The 17,008-nt window shown below is 47.1% G+C and overlaps 1 protein-coding gene across 2 annotated transcripts in view; it reads left to right on the top strand.

Moving 5' to 3' along the window:
- Positions 1–70: 70 nt before the first annotated feature.
- LOC144593056 (parathyroid hormone/parathyroid hormone-related peptide receptor-like) overlaps positions 71–17,008 on the top strand; it is a 98,067-nt gene continuing 81,129 nt past the window's right edge. For both annotated transcript variants that reach the window (XM_078398477.1, XM_078398478.1), the window contains exon 1: positions 71–125. The gene's annotated coding sequence lies outside the window, so the exon portion shown is untranslated. The remainder of the gene's footprint in view (positions 126–17,008) is intronic.

The raw sequence follows: 17,008 nt of genomic DNA on the forward strand, positions 1-17,008 counted from the left end.
CGGCTGGGTTGAAGCGTGGATGAGGACAGTCATTCATCGCCCTGTCTGATATGGAGACTGCCAATATCTCTGGAAGCTTGGTTGTTCTACTCTACTCCTCGCTTCTCAGCTGTGCTACAGCCCTGGTAAGTGTCTTCTTCAAGGAAGTATATATTTTTTCATATATATATATATATGTCAAGATAGATTTTAAGAGGATGTTGCCAGGACTAGAGGGTGTGAGCTATAGGGGGAGAGGTTGAGTAGGCTGGGACTCTATTCCATGGAGCGCAGGAGGATGAGGGGTGATCTTAAAGAGGTGTATAAAATCGTGAGAGGAATAGATTGGGTAGATGCACAGAGTCTTGTGCCCAGAGTAGGGGAATTGAGGACCAGAGGACACAGGTTCAATGTGCAGCGGAAAAGGTTTAATAGGAATCTGAGGGGTAACGTGTTCACCCATAGGGTGGTGGGTGTATGGAACGAGCTGCCGGAGGAGGTAGTTGAGGCTGGGACTATCCCAACATTTAAGAAACAGTTAGACAGGCGCATGGATAGGTCAGGTTTGGCGGGTTATGGACCAAACGCAGGCAGGTGGGACTAGTGTAGGTGGGACATGTTGGTCAGTGTGGGCAAGTTGGGCCAAAGAGCTTGTTTCCACACTGTATCACTCTGCGACTGATAAAGGAATAGGTGACGTTTCAGGTCGAGATCCTTCTTCAGATATGTGCACAGGTTAATTTACTTGGCGATATTGCATATTTTATGTTCATAAGTTCGAGGAGCAGAATTACACCATTCGGCCCATCAAGTCTATTCCGCCATTCACTCATCTATCTCTCCCTCCTAACCCCATTCTCCTGCCTTCTCCCCATAACCCCTAACCAGGGATGCCAACTATCTCACTCTCAAATAAGGGACAAGGTGACGTCACCATCCCGCGCCCCACATGACCTCACCCAGCCAGCGTCCACGTGCTCCCGCTCCACCAATGGCTGCCGCCCGGGCCAGGAGGCGGGTTGCTACGCGGCCTCCGTTAGGCGGCGCCCGGGCCTCTGGACCTACAGCGTCCGGACCTACAGCGTCTAGGCCTACAGCGTCCGGGCCTACAGCGTCTGGGCCTACAGCGTTCGGGCCTACAGTGCCCCTCCCCCCAGGCCTAATACGGGACAGTTGGCAACCCTACCCCTAACACCCGTACTAATCAAGAATCTGTCAATCTCAGTCTTAAAAATGTCAATCGACTTGGCCTCCTCGGCCTTCCGTGACAATGAATTTCACAAACCTCTGACTAAAGAAATTCCTCCTCATCTCTTTTCTAAAGTAATGTTCTTTTGAGGCTATGACCTTTGGTCCTAGACTCTCCCACTAGTGGAAACATCCTCTCCACATCCACTCTGTCCAAGCCTTTCACTAATTGGCAAGTTTCAATGAGGCTCCCCCTTCTTATTTCTGAAGAATATTTATTAATTTTGTTTCGGATGTCAAAAACAAGAAAGATATATGTTTTGAATTTGTGGAAGAATTCAACACAGGAACAGGTCCTTCGGTCCACAAGCTAAGTCAAGAGTGTTTTATTACCAGGTTCTTGATTAGTGCGGGTGTCAGGAGTTATGGGGAGAAGGCAGGAGAATGGGGTTGAGAGGGAGAGATAGAACAGCCACGATTGAATGGCGGAGAGGACTTGAAAGACCAAATGGTCTAATTCTGCTCCTAGAACTTATGAACATTGTTAAATGTCCCGAAACGGAACAATGAAATTCTTACTTGCAGCAGCACAACAGATATGTAAAGGTAGTACTCTGTAAACACCATGACAAACAACAAAAAAGTTCAGAATATGAACAAACCCAGACAATAATAGTGCAAAGGTAAAATCAATGCCCCCAAGTCTAAAGATAGCCACCAAGTGCTGGAGTAAGTCAGCGGGTCAGGCAGCACCTCCGGAGAAAATGAATGGGTGACGTTTTGGGTCGAGACCCTTCTTCAGACCCCCAAGTCTATGTAGTTCAGAGCTTATTTGGAGGTTGTGGTGTTTAATAGCCTGTTGGCTGCAGGGAAGAAGCTGTTCCTGAACCTGGACGTTACAGTTTTCAGGCTCCTGTACCTTCTTCCTGATGGCAGGAGTGGAATGAGAGCGTGGCCAGGGTGGTGTGGGTCTCTGATGATGCTGGCTGCCTTTTTGTGGCAGCGACTCCTGTAGATCCCTTCGATGGTGGGGAGGTCAGTACCCGTGATGGTGGAGTGGGCAGTGTTCACAACTTTCTGCAGTCTTCTTCATTCCTGGGCGTTTGAGTTGCCGAACCAGGCCGTGATGCAACCAGTCAATACGCTCTCTACTGTACACGTGCAGAAGTCCACGAGACTATTTGTCGACATACTGAATCCCCTCAATCTTCTAAGGAAGTAGAGGCGTTGATGATTGTCCATGATGCCAAATTAACGAGTGTGTGTGTGAGAGTACGTGTGTGACTGAGAGTGATTGAGAGTGTGTGAGAGTGTGTGAGAGTGTGTGAGAGTGTGTGTGAGTGTGAGAGTGTGAGAGTGTGTGAAAGTGTGAGAGTGTGTGAAAGTGTGAGAGTGTGTGAGAGTGTGAGAGTGTGTGTGAGAGTGTATGAGAGTATGTGAGAGTGTGTGTGAGAGTGTGTGAGAGTGTGTGAGAGTGTGAGAGTGTGTGAGAGTGTGTGAAAGTGTGAGAGTGTGTGAGAGTGTGTGAGAGTGTGAGAGTGTGTGCGTGCAAGTCTGTGACTGTGTGTGAGAGTGTGTGAGAGTGTGTGTGAGTGTATGTGTATGTATGTTTGTGTGAGGGAATGCGTGTGTGTAGGAAGGAACTGCAGATGCTGGTTTAAACTGAGTATGTGTGCATGTGTTTGTATGTGTGAGAGAGTGTGTGTATGTATGTGTGCATGTGTGTTTGTGAGTGTGTGTGCGATTGTGTGTGCGTGTCAGTGTGTGAGTGCGTGTGCGTGATATGTGTGTGTGTGGTGTGTGTGTGTGTGTCTGGGTGTGAGTGCGTGTATGTCTGCGTGTGTGTGCGTATGCGGTGTATGTGTGTGCGCGTGTGTGTGTTGTTTGTATGTGTGTGGTGTCTGTGTGTACGCGTGTGAGCGTGCGTGAGTGCGCGTGAGTGCATGTGATTGCGTGCGCGTGCGTGTGCGCGTGCGTGTGCGCGTGCGCGTGCGCGTGCGCGCACGCAATCACATGCACTCACGCGCACTCACGCACGCTCACACGCGCGTGCGTGCGTGCGTGCGTGCGTGCGTGCGTGCGTGCGTGCGTGCGTGCGTGCGTGCGTGTGTGTGTGCGTGTGTGTGTGCGTGTGTGTGTGTGTGTGTGTGTGTGTGTGTGTGTGTGTGTGTGTGTGTCACCCTCCTTGGCCAAGGCACTTCAGTCCTCAGAGTCCTACAGTCACACAATGTGTCAACAGGCCCTTCGGCCCAACTTGCCCACATCGGCTAACAACCTCAAATTGAATATTGATTTATCTAACTTCAAGTAACCCTTGCTTCCCTCTCTCTCCATCCCTCCCCATCCCAGTTCTCCGACTAGTTTCACTGCCCTCCAGATTCCATTTTACCGATAGTGTGCCTCGTTGTCACCATCCCCTCAGCTAACAATGAACCATTCTACATTTTCCTTGCACTTCGTCCCCTTTGATCTTTCGTTTTCACACCTCACCCTTCCATATCTCTGTGTCTCCCTCTCCCCTGACTCTCAGTCTGAAGAAGGGTCTCGACCCGAAATGTCTCCCATTCCTTCGCTCCAGAGATGCTGCCTGTCCTGCTGAGTTACTCAGTTACTCAGAAACATAGAAAATAGGTGCTGGAGTAGGCCATTCGGCCCTTTGAGCCAGCACCACCATTCAATATGATCATGGCTGATCATCCAAAATCAGTACCCCATTCCTGCTTTCTCCCCATATCCCTTGATTCCTTTAGCCCTCAGAGCTAAATCTAACTCTCCCTTGAAAACATCCAGTAAATTGGACTCCACTGCCTACTGTGGCAGAGAATTCCACAGATTCACAACTCTCTGGGTGAAAAGGTTTTTCCTCATCTCAGTCCTAAATGGCCTCCCCCTTATTCTTAAACTGTAACCCCTTGTTCTGGACTCCCACAACATGGGGAGCATTTTCCCTGCATCTAGCCTGTCCAATCCCATAAGAATTTGAGATGTTTCTATAAGATCCCCTGTCATCCTTCTAAATTCCAGTGGATATAAGCCCATTTGATCCATTATTTTATCATATGTCAGTCCCACCCTCCTGGGAATTAACCTGGTGAACTTATGCTGCACTCCCTGATAGAACTGGTGTACGGGGTGATCGGAGTCGGTGGACTGAAGGACTTGTTTCCACAATGTATCTCTAAAGTCAAAGTTTTTCACTTTACCTCGGTACACATGACAATAACAGGGGTTTATTCACAAAATGTTGGAGTAACTCAGCAGGTCAGGCAGCATCTCAGGAGAGAAGGAATGGGTGACGTTTCGGGTCGAGACCCTTCAGTCTGAAGAAGGGTCTCGACCCGAAACGTCACCCATTCCTTCTCTCCCGAGATGCTGCCTGACCTGCTGAGTTACTCCAGCATTTTGTGAATAAATCGATTTGTACCAGCATCTGCAGTTATTTTCTTATACTTACAATAACAGGGGTGATTGTTGGTCGGCACGGATTCGGTGGGCCGAAGGGCCTGTTTTTACGCTGTATCTCTAAATAACAATTTTAAAAATGTGGGACATAACAGAAACTATTATGGAAAAGGAAACAAGCCGGAGGTTAGACTTGAGCTTGGATTCCATCTTAACCGCTAGCTCGCAATTGGAATTTGCCACACGGCAGCAAAATACACTTTGCCCTGAACTCCATCTTGGGGGGGTGTTCATTTTCATCAACAGCAAAAGACCTTTGATATCCTCTCAGCTTCAGCACTTGGGAGGGGAAGATACTGGGGAGCTGGCTTGGGGGGACCGTCATGAAAAACAATGGGGTCTTGGCGTGAGGGACGGTGGGAGAACAAAGGGGGACCCAGTGTGGGAGGGGGGGGGGGGTGGGGGGGAGGCGCACTCTAGTTTAGAATCCTCTGCCCAAGGGATAAGTCTGAGTTTGTTTGTTTGTACGTTTGTTCCGGTGAGGGCGCTGTGCACACAGCAGCCAGACAACAGTTGCTTGTCTTTTTCTTTTTGTTCTCACTTTTAATTTCAAGTGTTCGTGTGCCTTGTTATGTGTTGTGACTGTCCACAGACTAATTTCCCCCCGGGGATGAATAACGTCTTATCGTATCGTATCATTTTGTTGATGTGGGCAGTTCAATGAACACGGTAAAAATTTGAAATAGAGCATAATTGACTTCTTGAGATCAGAAGATCATAAGTGATAGGAGCAGAATTAGGCCATTCGGCCCATCAAGTATACTCTGCCATTCAATCGTGGCTGATCTATTTCTCCCTCTCAACCCCATTCTCCTGCCTTCTCCCCATAACCCCGGACACACATACTAATCAAGAATCTGTCTATCTATCTCTGCCTTAAAAATAAAAAAGTTAAATTGGCTTCTTGTCCACGAGAACAATTATGCAAATTAATGTTGGGGGAGTCCAGAACAAGGGGCCACAGTTTAAGAATAAGGGGTAGGTCATTTAGAACTGAGATGAGGAAAAACCTTTTCAGTCAGAGAGTTGTGAATCTGTGGAATTCTCTGCCTCAGAAGGCAGTGGAGGCCAATTCTCTGAATGCATTCAAGAGAGAGCTAGATAGAGCTCTTAAGGATAGCGGAGTCAGGGGGTATGGGGAGAAGGCAGGAACAGGGTACTGATTGAGAATGATCAGCCATGATCACATTGAATGGCGGTGCTGGCTCGAAGGGCCGAATGGCCTCCTCCTGCACCTATTGTCTATTGTCTATATCTGTGAAATTGTTGAATTCACAAATATTACTCACTGTAAATTCACTCTAACTTGATGGTAGAGAACAATTTTTATTTACTAATAGTTAATTGATGATAGGTTATAGTGTAGAATGTGCACGTTACAGACCTGAATGCTAAGAATCAGATTAGTGAGGAATTAGTGATGTCTCGGGCACAGCGGTCGAGCTGCTGCCTCACAGCGCCAGAGACACGGGTTCAATTCTGACTACGGCTGATGTCTTTATGGAGTTTAGTTCAGCTTGGAGGTACAGAGAAAAGCTTTTTCATGCATACTAATCAGTCAGTGGAAAGACTATACATGATTACAATTGAGCCGTCCACAGTGTACAGATACAGGATAAAGGGAATAATGTTCAATGCAAGTCCAGTAAAGACCGATTAAAGGTAGTCCGAGAATCTCCAATGAGGTAGATAGCAGCTCAGGACCGCTCTCTAGTTGGTGTTAGAATGGTTCAGTTGCCCGATAACAGCTGGGAAGAAACTGTCCCTGAATCTGGAGGTGTGCGTTTTCACACTTCTGTACCTCTTGCCTGATGGGAGAGGGGAGGAGAGGGAGTGGCCGGGGTGAGACTGGTCCTTGATTATGCTGGCGGCCTTGTGCTGTCGGTATGGAGTTTGCACGTTCTCCCCGTGACCACGTGGGTTTTCTCCGGGTGCTCCGGTTTCCTCCCCCGACCCAAAGACGTGTGGGTTTGCGTGTAAAATTGCCTCGGTAAATTGGCCCCTAGTGTGTAGGGAATGGATGTGAAAGTGGGATAACACAGAATTAGGGTGAAAGGGCAACTGAACTGGAACCAGGCTCTTCGGCTCACTGAGGCCATACTGACCATTGATCACCTGGGTTTTAGGGCAGCACAGTGGCGTAGTGGTAGAGTTGCTGCCTAACAATAGACAATAGACAATAGACAATAGGTGCAGGAGGAGGCCATTCGGCCCTTCGAGCCAGCACCACCATTCAATGTGATCATGGCTGATCATTCTCAATCAGTACCCCGTTCCTGCCTTCTCCCCGTACCCCTTGACTCCACTATCCTTAAGAGCTATATCTAGCTCTCTCTTGCATGCATTCAGAGAATTGGCCGCCACTGCCTTCTGAGGCAGAGAATTCCACAGATTTACAACTCTCTGACTGAAACAGTTTTTCCTCATCTCCATTCTAAATGGCCTACCCCTTATTCTTAAACTGTGGCCCCTGGTTCTGGACTCCCCCAACATTGGGAACATGTTTCCTGCCTCTAACGTGTCCAACCCCTTAATAATCTTATATGTTTCGATAAGATCCCCTCTCATCCTTCTAAATTCCAGTGTATACAAGCCTAGTCGCGCCAGCCTTTCAACATATGACAGTCCCGCCATTCCGGGAATTAACCTAGTAAACCTATGCTGCACGCCCTCAATAGCAACGCCCTTACAGCGCTAGAGACCCGGGTTCGATCCTGACTATGGGTGCTGTCTGTACGCAGTTTGTAATGTTCTCCCCGTGGCCTGCGTGGGATTTCTCCAGGTGCCCCGGTTTCCGCCCACAATCCAAAGATGTACAGGTTTGTAGGTTAATTGGCTTGGTATAACTGTAAATTGTCCCAAGTGTGTGTAGGATAGTGTTAGTGTGCGGGGATCACTGGTCGGCACGGACTCGGTGGGCCGAAGGGCCTGTTTCCGCGCTGCATCGTGAAAGTGTAATGAATGAGAGGTCGTGGAAGATACAGAGAAACACTGGCACATTTGTCCCAATCTGACCGGACTAAGTTCTACTTCACTCTATTGTATGTACTCTTTGTTGACGGTTTGAGTTCATGCCACTGTCATGACAATTAAATAAACGGGTCTTCATTTTTCTTTCTCAATCAGCTTGTTTGCACTGCAAATTATGCAAAGAAATCCAGCCATAAATGCAACGGTTATGTAAGCATGTAGAGAAATTGGAGCAGTTTTATTGAGGAGTTTTAATTTAAACTTAGACCAGGTCAAGTGAAAAAGCTATCACAATGATTCGGGATTATTTTCAGCAATAAAAAAGGCACTAAGTGCTGGATTAACTCAGTAAGTAATTCATGAACAAGATGTATTCAAGCGAGAATGATGCTTTCAAGAGAGATGTAGATCTAGCTCTTAGGGATAATGGAATCAAGGGATATGGAGAGAAAGCAGGAACAGGGTACTGATTTTGGATGATCAGCCATGATCACATTGAATGGCGGTGCTGGCTCGAAGGGCTGAATGGCCTACTCCTGCACCTATTTTCTACGTTTTTATGTTTCTAATTTCGAAGCATCCATGGAGAACATGGATATGTCCTACTAACAACTAGAGACTAGTCCTGATCTACCATCTCCCTCATTGGAGCGCCCCAGACTATCAGACCTTACTGGCTTTATTGTACTAAATGTCATTCACGTTATTCCCTTCATCATATCATATCATATCATATCATATATATACAGCCGGAAACAGGCCTTTTCGGCCCACCAAGTCCGTGCCGCCCAGCGATCCCCGCACATTAACACTATCCTACACCCACTAGGGACAATTTTTACATTTACCCAGCCAATTAACCTACATACCTGTACGTCTTTGGAGTGTGGGAGGAAACCGAAGATCTCGGAGAAAACCCACGCAGGTCACGGGGAGAACGTACAAACTCCTTACAGTGCAGCACCCGTAGTCAGGATCGAACCTGAGTCTCCGGCGCTGCATTCGCTGTAAAGCAACAACTCTACCGCTGCGCTACCGTGCCGCCCATCTACACACTGTCGGACTATCTTTGATCAGATTTTAATGGACTTCTATCTTGCGCTATACATTATCCCCATTATCCTTTATCTGTTCACTGCGGACGGCTCGATTGTAATCATGTATATTCTTTCCGCTGACTGGATAGGACGCAAGAAAAAGCTTTTCACTGTACCTCGGTACACGTGACAATAAACTGATCTAAACTAAACCAGGTGATGTTTGGGTCTCTTTAGTTGAGAGAGATACATTGCAGAAACAGGCCCTTCTGCCCACCAAGTCCGTGCTGACCAGCGATCACTCTGTATACTGGACCTATCCTACACATTAGGAACAATTTACAATCTTTACCGAAGCCAATTAACCTACAAACCTGCATGTCTTTGGAATGTAGTTGGAAGCCGGAGCACCTGGAGAAAACCCACGCGGTCTCGGGGAGAACGTACAGACAGCTCCTGTAGTCAGGATCGAACCCAGGACTCTGGGCCTGTTAGGCTGCAACTCTACCGCTGTACCACTGTGCAGCTCTGGGTCAGGACCCTTCTTCAGACTGCTTGAAGGTGAGAAGGGGAGGAAGGAAGAGGGGACAGGGAAGACAAAGCATGGAAGGTAATAGGGAAACGCTGGTGAGGGGGATTATTGATAGGCAAATGGTTGGGCAAAGGTCAGAGATGAGAAAAACAGGTGTGAGACAAAAGGATTGAAGAGTTACAAATTGTGGAAGCCGGAGAAAGGAATGCAGGTGGGTACGGCAGGTAAATGGACTGGAAAGGGTTAGAGCCAAATGGGCCAAACACATGCAAATAGGACCAGCTTAGAAGGGGCACCTTGGTCAACATGGATGAGTTGGGCCGAAGGGCCTGTTTCAGTGTGGAATGTCTCTGTGACTAAAATATCTTGAGAATACCCCCACTTTCAACCTCATCTTTCCATAGATACTGTTCATAACAAAAGCCACAAATAGAAATTATTAATTCTATGTTCATTTAAGGACAAGAAAGGGTCATAAGTTCATAAGTGATAGGAGCGTAATTAGGCCATTCGGCACATCAAGTCTACTCCGCCATTCAATCATGGCTGATCTAGACAATAGACAATTGGTGCAGGAGGAGGCCATTCGGCCCTTCGTGCCAGCACCACCATTCAATGTGATCATGGCTGATCATTGTCAATCAGTACCCCGTTCCTGCCTTCTCCCCATACCCCCTCTCTCCTTTCTAACCCCATTCTCCTGCCTACTCCTCATAGCCCATGACACCCGTACTAATCAAGAATCTATCTATCTCTGTCTTATAAATATCCATTGACTTGGCCTCCACAGCCTTCTGTGGCAAAGAATTCCACAGATTCACCACCCTCTGAGTTACGAATTTCCTCCTCACCTCCTTCCTAAAGGATCGTCCTTTAATTCTGAGGCTGTGCCATCTGGTCCTAGACTCTCCCAGTGGTGGAAACATTCTCTCCACGTCCACGCTATCCCAAGAGGAGGTGGAAGGGGAGGCTAGACATCACTGTGTCGAGGTGGGGCATCAGGGAGAGATGGGTGGGTGGGGGGGGGGGGGGGGGGTTGAGAATTAGAATTGGGTATGTGGGGTTGAAAGGGGTGTGTTAGAAGTGACCTCAAATTGGAGAATTCAATGTTCATACCGTTGGGTTGTGAGTCTCGGCATTAGTTTGTTCAGGAAATGTCACGGTGGCGCAGCAGTAGAGTTGCTGCCTTACAGCGCTCACAGCGCTGGAGACCCGGGTTCGATCCCGACTACGGGTGCTGTCTGTACGGAGTTTGTACGTTCTCCCCGTGACCTGCGAGGGTTTCCTCCGAGATCTTCGGTTTCCTCCCACACCCCAAAGACGTGCAGGTTTGTAGGTTAATTGGCTTGGTATAAATGTAAAAATTATCCCTCGTTGGTGTAGGATAGTGTTAGTGTGCGGGGATCGCTGGTCGACGCGGACCCGGTGGGCTGAAAGGGCCTGTTTCTGCGCTGTATCTCTAAACTAAACTAAAAAAGGAAACAAGAATAGGTCTGGCCATATTAAATATATTATGGTATAATGACTTTGATTTAACGGTGCAAAAAGCAAATGTTTATATCAGTGCAGTCAGAGCAGAGTTCAACGAGACTATTCAAAGGGAGAAACAACGAATAACACAAGAACTGGGCGAAGTCTGGGACCAGAGTGTACACACTTAGAATAAAAGGAAGTGCCTTGAGGAATGAGATGAGGAGGAATTTCTTTAGCCGGAGGTTGGTGAATCTATGGGATTCATTGCCACAGACGGCTGTGAAGGCCAAGTCAATTTCCCTTATGACCTTATATTAGACATTTTTGAAGCAGAGATAAATATATTTTTGATTAGTGAGGGTGTCAGGGGTTATGGGGAGAAGGCAGGAGAATGGGGTTAGGAGGGAGAGATAGATTAGCCATGATTGAATGGCGGAGTAGACTTGATGGGCCGAATAGCCTAATTCTGCTCCAAAAGCTTATGAACTTACGAACTGCAAAGATACTGGATTTAATTACAGCTGACTTTTATTCGTGGAGACAAAGATTGTTTGTGCTAAACTGGACAATCAGTTGATGGGGGAGAACGATGAAAGATTATTGGGAGGCATCCAACAGAATTTCTGATACAGAATCGGCTTAGGCCGTGCGGCACGGTGGCGCAGCGGTAGAGTTGCTGCCTTACAGCGCTTGCAGCACCGGAGACCCGGGTTCGATCTGTATGGAGTTTGTACGTTCTCCCCGTGACCTTTTGTGGATTTTCTCCAAGATCTTTGGTTTCCTCCCACACTCCAAAGACGTATGTAGGTAAATTGGGTTGGTATGTGTAAATTGTCCCTAGTGTGTGCAGGGTAGTGTTAATGTGTGGGCATCACTGGTCAGTGCGGACTCAGTGGGCGGAAAGGCCTGTTTCCGCACTGTGTCTCTAAACTAAACTACAAAAGATAGATTCTTGATTAGTACGGGTGTCAGGGGTTAAGAGGAGATGGCAGGAGAATGGGGTTGAGAGGGAGAGAGATAGGTCAGCCATGTTTGAATGGGGGAGCAGATGATGGACGAATGGCCTAATTCTCCTCCTGGAGCTGATGAACTCCAAAGATGCTGGATTTAAGGAAAACTGACTTTCATAAGTGGAGACATAGATTGTTTGTGATAAACGAGACAATCAGTTGCTGGGGGAGAACGATGAAAGACTATTTGGAGACATCCAAAAATAATTTCTGATACAGAATCGGTTTATTATGCCGAAGAAAACAACATCCAAGACGATCAGAAGCGTAAGAGACAATAAGGAATGAACTAAACATCAAAACACACAACACATCTAGATGGCACAGATAGGTACTATAATGAACAGTGAAAGGTAAACATTCAGAGGTTCACGTAGAGTGTAAAAAGACAACCAGCAGAAAAAATGCTGATGTTTAAGAAATATAGCAAAAAAATAGGCTTTTAAATAGAAGGATACAGAGATTTACAAGGATCATGATCATAAGTGATAGAAGCGGAATTAGGCCATTCAGCCCATCAAGTCAAATCTGCCATTCAATGGCACGGTGGCACAGCGGTAGAGTTGCTGCCTTACAGCGAATGCAGCGCCGGAGACTCAGGTTCGATCCTGACTACGGGCGCCGTCTGTACGGAGTTTGTACGTTCTCCCCATGACCTGCGTGGGTTTTCTCCGAGATCTTCGGTTTCCTCCCACACTCCAAAGACGTACAGGTATGTAGGTTAATTGACTGGGTAAATGTAAAAATTGTCCCTAGTGTGTGTAGAATAGTGTTAGTGTGCGGGGATCGCTGGGCAGCTCGGACTCGGTGGGCCGAAGGGCCTGTTTCCTCGTTGTATCTCTAAATCTAAAAATAAATCTAAATCAATCATGGCTGATCTATCTCTCGCTCCGAACCCCATTCTCCTGCCTTCTCTCCATAACCTCTGACACCCGTATTAATAAAAAGAATGGATAAGCTAGATACGGGAAAAATGCTCCCAATATTCCTGTACTAATCAGGATATTGCTAGCACTAGAGGGTCTGAGCTCTTAGCAGAGGTTGAGTAGGCTGGGTCTCTATTCCTTGGAGCACAAGAGGATGAGGGGTGATCTTATAGAGGTGTATAAAATCATGAGAGGAATAGATCGGGTAGATGCATGGAGTCTCTTGCCCAGAGTAGGTGAATTGAGGACCAGAGGACATAGGTTTAAGGTGAAGGGGAAAAGTTTTAATAGGAATCTGAGGGGCAACTTTTTCACACAAAAGTTGGTGGGTGTAAGGAACGAGCTGCCAGAGGAGGTAGTTGAGGCTGGGACTATCCCAACATTTAAGAAACAGTTAGGCAGGTACATGGATAGGACAGGTTTGGATGGATATGGGCTAAACGCGGGCAGGTGGGACTCGTGTAACTGGGACATGTTGGCCGTTGTGGGCAAGTTGGGCCGAATGGCCTGTTTCCACACTGTATCACTCAATGACTCTATGACACTATTAGAGGGTATTAGCTACATGTTTAAGCACTTTGATACAAGGATAGGGCAGGTTTGGAAGGATATGGATCAAAGTCAGGCAGGTGGAACTAGTGTAGCTGGGACATGTAGGCCAGTATGGGCAAGTTGGGCCGAAGGGCCTGTTTCCTTGACTCCAACACTATCAGAGGTTGGACAGACTTCGATTGTTTTCTCTGGAACGCCAGAGGTTGTGGGGAGACCGGATGGAAGTTTATGAAATTATGAGACTCTTTAAAACTGATGGTAATTGTTAACAACAGCTTTCACCCTGAGGAATCTTATATTGAATCAGTGAAGGGAGTACAGCAAAATATATGAAGCAAAAAAAGATGATAATTGAACTAAAGACCTGACAAGACTCTCTGTGGAAAACACAAAGTGCTGGAGGAAATCAGAGGGACAGGCAGCATCATTGGAGAGATGGAATGGGTGACGTTTCGGGTCGAGACCCTTCTTCAGACTTGTCAGGGGAGTGGGTGGTACAGAGATAGAATGTAGTCAGAGACAGTAAGACTGGTCGGAGAACTGGGAAGGGGGAGGGGATGGAGAGAGAGGGAAAGCAGGGGCTCTCTGTAGTTAGAGAAGTCAATGTTCATACCGCTGGGGTGTAAGCTACCCCAAGTGAAATATGAGGTGCTGTTCCTCCAATTTACGCTGGGCCTCACTCTGACAATGGAGGAGGCCCAGGACAGAAAGGTCGGTGTGGGAATGTGAGGGGGAGTTAAAGTGTTTAGCAACCAGGAGATCAGGTAGGTTTAGATGGACTGAGCGGAGGTGCTCAGCAAAACGATCGCTGAGCCTGCGCTTGGTCTCACAGATATACAGGAGTCCACACCTGAAACAGCGGATACAGTAGATGAGGTTGGAGGAGGTGCAAGTGAACCTCTGACTGGTAAGTCTGATGGAGTCAGTCTGAAGAAGGGTCCCGACCCGAAACAGCAAACGTTCATTTCTCTTTGCAGATGCTACCTGACCCACAGTGTTCTTCCAGCACTTTGTGTTTCGCTCAAGATTCTAGCATCTGCAGTTCCTTGTTTAGTTTAGAGATATGGTGTGGGAACAGGCCCTTCGGTCCATCGGGTCCGTGCCGACCAGCGATCCCCGCACATTCAATCAATATTTTATTACAGACTCAAGGTCTAGATAAAATGCAAGACATTACATATAATAAACATACAGAAGCACAATAAGTTACATACAAAAACACAGTAAGTTACTAACAAATTACTAACAAAAGCACAATAAATTGCATACAGGCACAATGCATGGTTTAAAGCATCAGCCATCAGTGATCAATGAGACAACTATACCCATGTCTCCACAACTGTGATTGGTAGCGTGTAGTACTAAACCTTATTAGTGATAATGCTAAGATGATCTCATTTTCAGAGTCATTAATTCGGCAAATAAATGTATACATTAAATTTCTTAGCATGGCTTGTAAGGTATTAACTCCTGCAGCCACACCATCTAGGTCTCTTAAGTAATATCCTCATGGCATCATTATAACCTACCTGAAGGCTCTGTAAACTAGATTTTTAATAGTTTGACCGCAAGTGTGCAGTGTAGAGTGGTGTACAGTATGCTCTGAACAGAGACATCTTTACCCCATCCGTACATGCACCAAACTTGCGCTCGAGAATGTTTGTTTGTGCGTACATCATGCGGCGTTGCCTGTAAATATCCACATCATCTGTCATTTGTTCTGTAATAAAATGTCCAAGATATTTTACCTTATTACATACGCTTAGAATATTCACAAAATGCTGGAGTAACTCAGCGGGTCAGGCAGCATCTCAGGAGAGAAGGAATGGGCGGCGTTTCGGGTCGATACTCTTCTTCAGACTGAAGAAGGGTCTCGACCCGAAACGTCGCCCATTCCTTCTCTCCCGAGATGCTGTCTGACCTGCTGAGTTACTCCAGCATTTTGTGAATAAATACCTTCGATTTGTACCAGCATCTGCAGTTATTTTCTTATACACTTAGAATATTATCAGTCAATTTAAAATCAGGAAATTTTAGACATTTATCCTCTTTGGTTCTACAGATCATAACAACATTCTGACCGGCAACACTCTGACCGGTATCATGTTCCACACCAACACACAGAACATATAGCAAGGAGCTGCTGTAGACCAGCGCTAGATGGACTAAGGACCACAAGATCATCTGCATACATAATATGGTTCACTAAAGTGTTACCAATCATGCACCCAGTATTACAGGCTTTCAATTGCTTGGACAGATCATCAACATAGAGATTGAAGAGAACGGCTATTCTTGCTATTGAGGGCGTGCAGCGTAGGTTTACTATGTTAATTCCAGGAATGGCGGGACTGTCATATGTTGAAAGACTGGAGCGACTAGGCTTGTATACACTGGAATTTAGGATGAGAGGGGATCTTATCGCAACGTATAAGATTATTAAGGGGTTGGACACGTTAGAGGCAGGAAACATGTTCCCAATGTTGGGGGAGTCCAGAACAAGGGGCCACAGTTTAAGAATAAGGGGTAGGCCATTTAGAACGGAGATGAGGAAAAACTTTTTCAGTCAGAGTTGTGAATCTGTGGAATTCTCTGCCTCAGAAGGCAGTGGAGGCCAATTCTCTGAATGCATTCAAGAAAGAGCTAGATAGAGCTCTTAAGTATAGCGGAGTCAGGGGGTATGGGGAGAAGGCAGGAACGTGGTACTGATTGAGAATGATCAGCCATGATCACATTGAATGGCGGTGCTGGCTCGAAGGGCCGAATGGCCTACTCCTGCACCTATTGTAAACAAAAAACAGAAACAAAAAAAAACTAGGGACAAGATTCCCCCTTGTCTGACACCATTGCTAACCCCAAATGGGACCATATTGCCCCATTTTACTTGCATAGTCTGGTGGGCAGACCAGTAAGCCAGAATTCTCACAATGTATTTGGGCACCCCCCTTTGACTCAATTTAACAAACAACTTTCTATGATTAACACGATCAAAGGCTTTGGAGGCATCAATAAAGCACGTAAGGACTGATGAATTTTTACCTCTCTATTTGTTCACAATTTCCTTTAAGGCGTAAATGCACAAGTTGGTTCCATGTTTAGCTTTAAAACCAAACTGGTTATCTGTGGATTGAACAAACTCATTTAATCTATTCAGCAGAATTTGTTCTAGGATTTTTGATAGTATCTATATACTAAAACTCTCGTTTGTTTGTTTGTTTGTTTGTGATCGAACTACAGCCAAAACGGTCCACGATAGCGTGACAATTTTAGGCCCACCTTACTCACCATCATCATTTTAATGGTAATGCAAGTAGTTTTATTGAAATTGGTGTTATATTTTTAAAGTTATTCACATTTTAACGTTTAAATCTATCTCCCAGGGAGGGAGGGGGGAAGGAGGGAGGAGAAGGGGGGTTGAGGAGATGGAGAAGGGGGAGGGGGGGAGGACACAGGGAGGGGGGGAGAGGGAGGAGGGGAGGAAGGGGGAGGAGGAAGGGGGGTGGAAGGGGAGGGGGAGGGGAGGGGGAGGGGGGGAGGGGAGGGAGTAGGGGGAGGGGGAGGGGAAGGGGAGGAGGGAAGAGGACGGAGGGAGGGGGGGAGGAGGAGGGGGAAGGGGGAGGGGAGGAAGAGGAGGGGGTGGAAGGGGAGGGGGTGGAAGGGGAGGGGGTGGAAGGGGAGGGGGAGGGAGGGGAGGGGAGGGGGAGGAGGAGGGAGGGGGAGAGAGGAGGTGAGGGACAGGGAGGGTGCGGTGAGGAGGAGGAGGAGGAAGGGAGGGGGGAGGGGAGGGGGAGAGCGGAGGGGAGGGACAGGGAGGGTGAGGGGAGGAGGAGGAGGAAGGGAGGGGGAGAAGGGAGGGGGAGGGAGGGAGGGGGAGAGAGG

The sequence above is a fragment of the Rhinoraja longicauda genome, chromosome 4 (assembly GCF_053455715.1).
Source record: "Rhinoraja longicauda isolate Sanriku21f chromosome 4, sRhiLon1.1, whole genome shotgun sequence".
NCBI classification, from domain to species: domain Eukaryota; kingdom Metazoa; phylum Chordata; class Chondrichthyes; order Rajiformes; family Arhynchobatidae; genus Rhinoraja; species Rhinoraja longicauda.